General features: G+C 43.5%; 2 pseudogenes; both read right to left on the bottom strand.

Moving 5' to 3' along the window:
• Positions 1-824: 824 nt before the first annotated feature.
• Positions 825-1581, bottom strand: LOC114701624 (annotated as a pseudogene).
• A 2238-nt stretch (positions 1582-3819) lies between these two features.
• LOC114701623 overlaps positions 3820-8490 on the bottom strand; it is a 31171-nt pseudogene continuing 26500 nt past the window's right edge.

Below are 8490 nucleotides of genomic sequence, written 5' to 3'. Positions count from 1 at the left end.
GTTCAGACAGCTGTCTTTGTCTCTGCTTCTAATTTTCTTAAAATACATCACCCATGGGTGAGGAAGTGGCCTGGATCTAGAACACTGGCCTAGCACACACAAGGCCCTGGGGTTTGATCTCCAGCACTACATAACCAGGTGTACTGATAATGAGAATTTAATCCAACACCTAGGAGGTAGAGAAGGGGGAATCAGGAGTTCAAGGTCATCCTACATAATAAATTCAAAACCAGTCTAGGATACATGAAACCCTGCTCAAAAAACAAAGACAAAAACACCCATTGCACTGAATTCGGGTCCACTTTTCTGACCCTACCGTATGTAGCTTACATCTGATAGTACCCTATTTTCAAAGAAATGTCACATTCATAGGAACCCAAGATTAGGACTCCAACATAACTTCTGTTTATAGTGTGTGTGTGAGAGAGAGGGGGGGGTGTATACATGTGTGCAGTGTGGGGGCACAGTCCCATGTGCCATGGTATACTTGTGGAGACAGAGGGCAGCTGCCAGGCTTTGCCTTACAGCTTATTGCTCCTGCTGTGTAAGCTGGGCTGGCCCAGGAGCTTGCAGGGATTCTCCTGTCTCTATCCCCCTTTCAGAGCAGACACATGGCATCACATTTACCACCAGATCCAGCTTCACGTGGCTTCTGAGGATCCAAAGTTGCTTTTTTTTTTTTTTTTAAACTTTCCTCAACTTTAATTTAAAAAAAAGAAAAAAAGCAGTGGTGCTAATCTCTAGAATATGGTCAGTCTACTGTGATTCCTCCTTTTTATGTGACATTTGATTTCAAAAACGCCTGACAGTGTACACGGTTCCCATCACCCTAAGCTGGCGAGAAGCTGAAATCTGATGTGCTCATCTTCCATCTTCCGCAGTCTGTGGTCTGCCTTTGGATCAGCAATGATGGCCTGAACGGCTGCTATGGCTTCGTTAATCTTCGTCTGGAGCCCTCTGAGCTCTTCTATGTGCAGCAACCGCAGGCTCTGAGCAGCTTCGTTAAGAACTGCGTCTCCGGTGTCAAAGCCAAGACTGTGTTTGTCTAAAGCAACAGGTGAGCCCTCCTCTGTTTGATTTTGCTTTAGCAACTGCATCCTGTGTTAGACGCTCCTGAACAAAAGTACGAATCGCCTTAAGCATTACCAAGCAATCGTCATGACGCTGAATCTGAAGGAGGTTAGCCAGAGCCATGCCACCAGCCTTAAATCGGGATTATTTGTGTCCAGTTTAATCAACAGCTCTGCATTTTTAGCTGCGCTGTCAGTGTTTTTTCTGTTATCAGGTACTAAGTCCTTGTATTTTCAGCATTATCTCCATATTTAAGCCCAACAGCCAAGCCAAGAAGCCACTCAGTCGCTTCTTGCCCATCCTGAATCTTGAAAGAACAGTTAACATCTCTGAACTACTCAGAACTTGGGCCATTTTCTGCTGTGGGTGTTTCTCAAGTTACCTCTATCTTTGGTCCTGTAGTATCTGATTTTCTGGCCTTTGAGCCAAACAATAAAGGTTCTAAATTCTGTTTCATCTTTACATTTGAAGCTTGTAGTAGTTCAGGGCTGTAAGTTTGCGTCATAGCATGCTTCCTGCTGGTTGCACTCACTGCCTGGGCCTCCACCGGGACAGGAGAAGTGGGGTGAGGCAGGCCAAAGTTTTTTAAGGGTTCACAATTCAACTCAAAATGCTCTTGGTGGCATTCTGAACTGTTCAGCCACAGCTGAAATTTATGAGTCTGAACTTATACAAAAGAAAACAAAGTCCTCAGTTTGTTTAAGTCTTTGTTCATAGTGTGGAATTCATTTCCTTGCTGAAGTTGTCATTTCTGTGAGTGGGCTCTGAGAATTAGAAGGCAGTCAGCCACGTGGAGCCATCTATTCAGAGGACAGTCTGTTACTTCTGAAGGACAGAGACCATTATTCTCTTACTTGGGAGTGGCAGGGATGGGTGGGGACTTCTGCTCAGCTAAGGTTTTTCTAGTCATAATTTAAAGATCAAAACTGTTTTCAAACTAAAGCTTGCCAGAATCTGAAAAGGTCAGTGGCCATGTATTCAGCAGCCAAACATAGGTCCTTCCCCTTCCTTAGACTCACAGCCATCTCAGATATATCTTCATTAGTCACCAGCATACCTCAGTGACTAAGACTACAAATGCAGCCATTGTGCTTTTATTACCAGAAGTGCAGTGTGCTTGTCCAACACAACCATGTTCAGTTTTATGGCGCTATCTTTCTGCCAGGTGCGGAGCTTGGACACATGGTCAGCAGCCAACGCTGAAATGTGTCTGCAGCTCGAGGGCGTTCTTAGGCGTCCACAGACTGCGTTTGTGGCAGTCGTAACGGAGAACTAACTGTGATTCATTCCGCTGATGCACAGGCTCCAGGAGCGAGAACCCGCCACTGCTGCCTTCACCTCTGCTGATCCCAGAACCCTGGGGGTGCACATCCTGTGCTGCACTCCATAAAGGCTGTCACCAGAGGAAGGCTGGGTCCCCTCACTTGCTCTTAGGAGAAATGAGAACTGAACGTTAAGTTCACAGTTTCCATCTTCCCTTCATTTCTTCCCCAAAATATTTATTCAGTGCCAGTCTTGTGCCAGGCTAAATGAAGACGCGGGAACCAAATAAATAAGGTACTATCCCTGCCTCTAATTTGAAAATAGAAAATTTAAAAGGTAGTAACTGCTGAGATTTGCTTAACGATGGAGCATCCAGGTGAAATACTATCTGTACCAATGGCATCAAAGTTGAAGTGAGGGCCAGCAAGGGGGCTCAGTTGGTAAGGGCAATGCAGGCCCGGTGACCTGAGTCTGATCCTTAGAACCGACGTGGTGGAATGGGAGAACCGGCATGGACAAGACGTCTTCTGTCCTCCGCACATATACACACACTACATAAATAAATGAATGTGAAAAATGCGGAAGCAAAATTGTGTGAGAACAACAGGGGCTAATGGGAGAGAGAGAGAAGAGGCAGAACACTGGGTGGGGGCAAGTATGCTTGAAGTACTCCATACACTTGTATGAAAAGGACCACGTGCAACCCTGCATAATTAAAATAATAACACCAGAAAGAAAGGGCTATTGGGACATCGCACAGGCAAAGGAAGTTCCTGCTGTCAGTGGTGTTGGGGTTAAGATCTGGGATCTGTACACTAGGAACAAGCAGGTAGGCATATGCAGTGCTCTGCAAGGGAACACAGGACATACGTGGTGATCTCTACAGAGTTGGATGTGGTGCGAAATGTCAACAAAATGAGTGAAATCTGGTCGTGTTATGAAGGTGTTGGAAGATGACTGAAGTTGGAGTCAGACACTTCTAATGTCAGATGTGTTTAGAAAACTATCTCAACAAAAGCACACATAAAAGATAAGAACAGATCAAGAGAGGGCTGGCAAGATGGCTCAGAGGGGCTTGCCTTTAGGGGCTTGCCACAAAGCCTGACTGAGTTTGATCCCCAGAACCAACATAGTAAAATGGGAGAACAGACATCTGCAAGATGTTCTCTGCCCTCCACACATGCTGCACAAATGTATGAATGCACACACACACACACACACACACACACACACACACACACACACACACACACACAAAATAAGTGTTAAAAATAAAAAGAACAAGGAGTCAGTGGAGGAAATAAGCATAAGAAAGTAAGTGTGGGGCTGGAGAGATGGCTCAGTGGTTAAGAGCACTGGCTGTTCTTCCAGAGGTCCTGAGTTCAATTCCCAGCAACCACATGGTGGCTCCCAACCATCTGTAATGAGATCTGGCTCCCTCTTCTAGCATGCAGGCAGAACACTGTATACATAATAAATAAATCTTTAAGAAAAAAAAAAAGAAAGTGTGGCAGTGATGGCATGGACTGAGGTCATGAGTCCTTCCACATTGCTGTAGTTGCCATGGATAACCTTGACCAGGAGGAGCTAAGCATTTGGTGCTCCAGGAAGCAAGCTGAAAATCTTGAGTGAGTCATCATACTTCTCATGGTTTACACTCATCACAAACATAGGGGCTGCAACAGAAAGAGCAGACATGATGGCCCTGTTGGCTCCACTCTTCAAGTGAGCCCAGTCTTCTCCATTATAGTGAAGACACCAGTAGATCCTACAACATACTGGGCACCAGCATCACCTCATTTGATATTGTCAGGATCTCATTCCTGGAAGATGGTGATGGTCTTCCCGTTGATGGCAAATTCTGAGTTCTCAGCCTTGACTGTACTGTTGAACTTGCCATGGGTAGAGTCAGACTGTAACATATAGACCATGTAGTTGAAGTCAATGAAGGAGTCATTGATGGAAACAATACCCACCTTACCAGAGTTGAAGGAAGCCCTGGTAACAAGGTGCCAAATATGGCCAAATTTGTTCACTTTGATCTTCACCAATAATGCCTCAACATGTATGAGAAAATACAGCTGTCTATAGAATAGGGAGGAGCAGAGAGCTGCTTTAAATTTTTAATGTAAAAAGCAGATTTACTTTAGAAATTGGATATTAATGGAAATGAGTTAAAAAAAAAATGTGTGGCCTATAAGTCATTGTATGTGAATCAATAGTTCTCAATTATTCTTTTTCTCAAGTTCTTTAGGACTCTTACCAATTCCTGTGCCTCAATTCCAAACAATATTCCTCTTTTTGTTTGTAGAAAATGGGGGAGGGGTAGTGATAGATTGGATCCCAAAGGAATGCCAGAGTTGTGGAACCCCCACAGAGTCTCCAAGTAACAAGAGCTATTGGGGTCTAGCCCCAGACAACTCTTTCCCAGAGTCCAGACGAGACACTACAAGGGACTGGTATCTAATCTGAGTAATAATGAATGAATCTACATACTGTTAGTTATTTTGCGGCGCTCTTACCCTGCAAGGAAATGTCAGGAAACACGACAGAATCCGCTAACAAGAGTTTTATTAAGATAAAAGGGACAGACGAGTGCCCAGGCCTGTGGGAAAGACATGTGTGTAGAGAAGAAGAAGGAGGGAAGAAGAAGAAGTTGGGAATATGGCGCTGGCTTATAAAGGCTGGGTGGTGAACGCACATACACAGGTCGCGGTAACTTCACGAATGCACGTAGATCACATGGTTGCGTTGAGCGCTCTTATGCAACCACGCAAAGTCACGGATCCTGGTCACTCGAGACACTTTGACCAGGCAATGGCTATTTTGACCTGGAACTGGCTAGGCGGAAGTGTCCAGGTCTGCTGGGTATGTGCAAACACGGTCAACAGTGGGGGGGTGTTGTGAATCCATCACATACACCATGCTCTTTCAGTCCATTCACTTGATTCTTCTAAATCAATTCTACAAGTGCTGTGGGGGTACCAATTTATATACACTTACAAGCTGTAATTCTTTGACAATGCAATTCGAGGCTTTCAGGTCATAGAGAGAGGTGATAGGCTCCACACAAAGAGCAGCAATTGTCAGCTTTCATTTACAGCCCAAAAGGGGAATGACTAATAGTCAATAAGAACTAAAATCGGTGCTCAGACTATAGTCTTAGAAGAGGCGAGGTAAAATGTTGGAGTCTACATGTCAGTATAAGTCACTAGTAAAGCAAAACTGCCTTTTATTCCTTCAGCGCCATTTCTCGCCAGTGGTGCCATTTTCTGGCAGGGCAGGGAAATTGTTCTCAGTAGCTAGGCAACCTGCATTACAGTAAGTAGCACTTGGTTCATAAAAGCACTTTAGCTCTGAGTTAATAGCTAAAGGGGGAATCTTTGGAACTAAGGATAACACCTGGGCTATAGGAATAAAAGAGGAATTTAAGCTTAATTTGCACAAGAAATGAGGCTTGGCACCTATCATCTGCCTGACCTAGGTGATTGTCTCATAGAGTCAGTGGAAATATTAACTCTCTCAGGAACTAGCAGATGGCTGAATACCAACCTGGTAATAGCAAGCAGTAAATCTGTTAAATTAGGGTCTTGTGTTAATAAACTGGGGTGAGGGTAAGGAATTAAGGATTTAAGGTTAGTGAGGTTATCTTCTCTTATCTGTAGGTAAGATGAGCTCGGGGCACACTAATGCTTATCTATCTGCAGTCTGTCCTTGGATGTTGAGAAATATCTCAGATGAAATACTTTTGTCCGGAGATGGCCCTGGCCACATGTTTGCTAATGAAGATAATGACAGAAAGGCAGACTCTAAGTCTGTGCTACAAAGAGGAACAAAGGCTTGATTATGGGAAAGGAGTCTTGACTGTGTGACTGTTATCAAACACAGCTGGGGGGTGTTATCCAAATACCTCAATAGTGTATGGGAAATTGTGCCCAGTGAGTCATCAACCACACTGTTAGAAGTTCTTAGAAAAGAATCAAATGGGAAAGCTACAATAGCGCACAAGAAATTCACTGCAGGGAACAGCTAATACATTCAAAAGCCAGTATCACCAAAACTCCTTGAGTCTTGGCTTCCCTCTGGAAGAGCCCTTGGTTCTTCCTGGTATCAGCTTTGCCAGTGCCAGCTGAATTCTTACTTCATATTTCTGCGGCTCACAGCATCCAAGTTGAATCTGCTCTGCATTATTAAAACATTATTGTTATCTAAAATTATTTAAGATAAGCAATGCCATCATGCTAACAGGTAGTGTATGCAAAGGAAAGCAACTATGTCTAAGCAAGGGGTCTTCGATATGAAGCTGTGTCGAATCAATGAGACAGCACGTACACATCACCTAGCACAGCGCTCAATGGACTGATGGACACAGCATCAGAGACTACCAGCCAAATCCATTCCCTACTTTGTATATACGAGGCACCCAACTAGGTTGCATTTCCCAGCCTTCTTTGCAGTTAGGTATAGTAACATGACAACAGACATCAAAAATACATGAGTCAAAATAATGAGTGACACACCACTGGGTTAAGTCCTCCACACTGTCCCCTTTCTTTGAGCTGAAAACGCAGTTGTGATTGCAAGCCAGTAGCTAAATATGCTACCTTTGGGAATGTCTCGGGGACACAGAAAAGGAACCTGGGTCCTATGTGGCCACATGGAGCAGAGTTGCTGATCCATTTGTCCTGGACTAATGTGTAGGTTTACACTGCTCCTGTTATGGCAGACCTGCCTTTGCCCCCAAAGAATGCAATATTGTTTTCCATAACTACTTTTGCAATGTCATCTTTCACATGTATAAGCATTTAAAATAGCTACAATTTCCATACACGTGTTGTGCTGGATAGTTTTATGCCAACTTGACACAGGCTAAAGTCATCTAAGAGGAGAGAACCTCAACTAAGAAAATGCTTCCATAATATGCGGCAGTAAACAGTCTGTAGGGCATTTTATTAATTAGTGATTGATGGGGGAGGGCCCAGCTCATTGTGGGTGGTACCATCCCTGGGTTGGTAGTCCTGGGTTCTGTAAGAGAGTAGTCTGAGCTAGCTATAGAGAGCAAGTGAATAAGTAACACTACTAATGGCCTCTGCATCAGCTCCTGCATCCAGATTTCTGCCATGTTTGAGTTCCTGTCCCAGCTTCCTTCTGTGATGGACTACAATGTGGCGGCATAAACCAAATAAGCCTTTTCCTCCCCAACTTGGTTTTTGGTCATGGTGTTTCATCACAGCAATAGAAACCCTAACTAAGATATTTGCAATCTGTTAATTTCATTTCTCATAATCACAATTACATTCTAGCATTCAAACATTATCCTCAAGGGTCTTAGGAGATGGCTCAGTAGTATTTGTTATTCAGGAATGAGGACAAGAGTTCACATGCCCATATCCCATATAAATGTTGAGTGGACATGGCAGCCACTTGTAATTCCAGCACTCAGAAGGCAGGAGATGGTGGTGGCGGTTTGTGTGTCCTCAGAATAATGTAGCCAGCCAGACTAGCCATATGGGTGAGCTCTGGGTTCAACTGAGAGACCCTGCATTGGTGAATAAGGTGGATAATATTAAGTAAGAGTCTAGACATCAATATCAAGCCTCTATATGCTTGTATACACATCATCCTTATACACACAAACAAGCATTGTACATATACACACCACATACATACCCATGCAATAAGTAAAATTTTAATTTAAAAGTTATCTTTATTTGCTTTAAAATCGAAATTGCTCATATGAATCTGTACAGTGAAAGACAGGCCCTTGAGGTTCTCTTTTGATTAATGACTCAGTCACATGCAGTGATCAGAGAAGGTTGGAAATTGTAGTGACTCTTCTGTGGGGTCACCAGTAAGGCCAAGTCTCCCTCGCCCAGCAATTACTCTTCCTAAAACAACCCAACTTCCTCAATGGAAGCTGAGACCATTCTAAAAGCATCCAGAACTTTCTTGATGACCAGATTCCCATTGTGATTCTTCCCTTCATAGCCAAACAATGTAACCTTTTGATTTTCTGTCATCTAAAATATTTGTGATCTTGGGTCCTTGAAAAGCCCAGCAGGAAATAAGTCCAGTGTAGTATCATTTCAAGATAATAGACATTGTTAAAATATTCTAGATAAGATGGTAATGATGACAGAAAAAGCATTTAGGGTT

The sequence above is a fragment of the Peromyscus leucopus genome, chromosome 5 (assembly GCF_004664715.2).
Source record: "Peromyscus leucopus breed LL Stock chromosome 5, UCI_PerLeu_2.1, whole genome shotgun sequence".
Taxonomy (NCBI): domain Eukaryota; kingdom Metazoa; phylum Chordata; class Mammalia; order Rodentia; family Cricetidae; genus Peromyscus; species Peromyscus leucopus.
The sequence above is the reverse complement of the archived record's forward strand: the minus strand, read 5'-3'. Positions and strand labels throughout refer to the sequence as shown.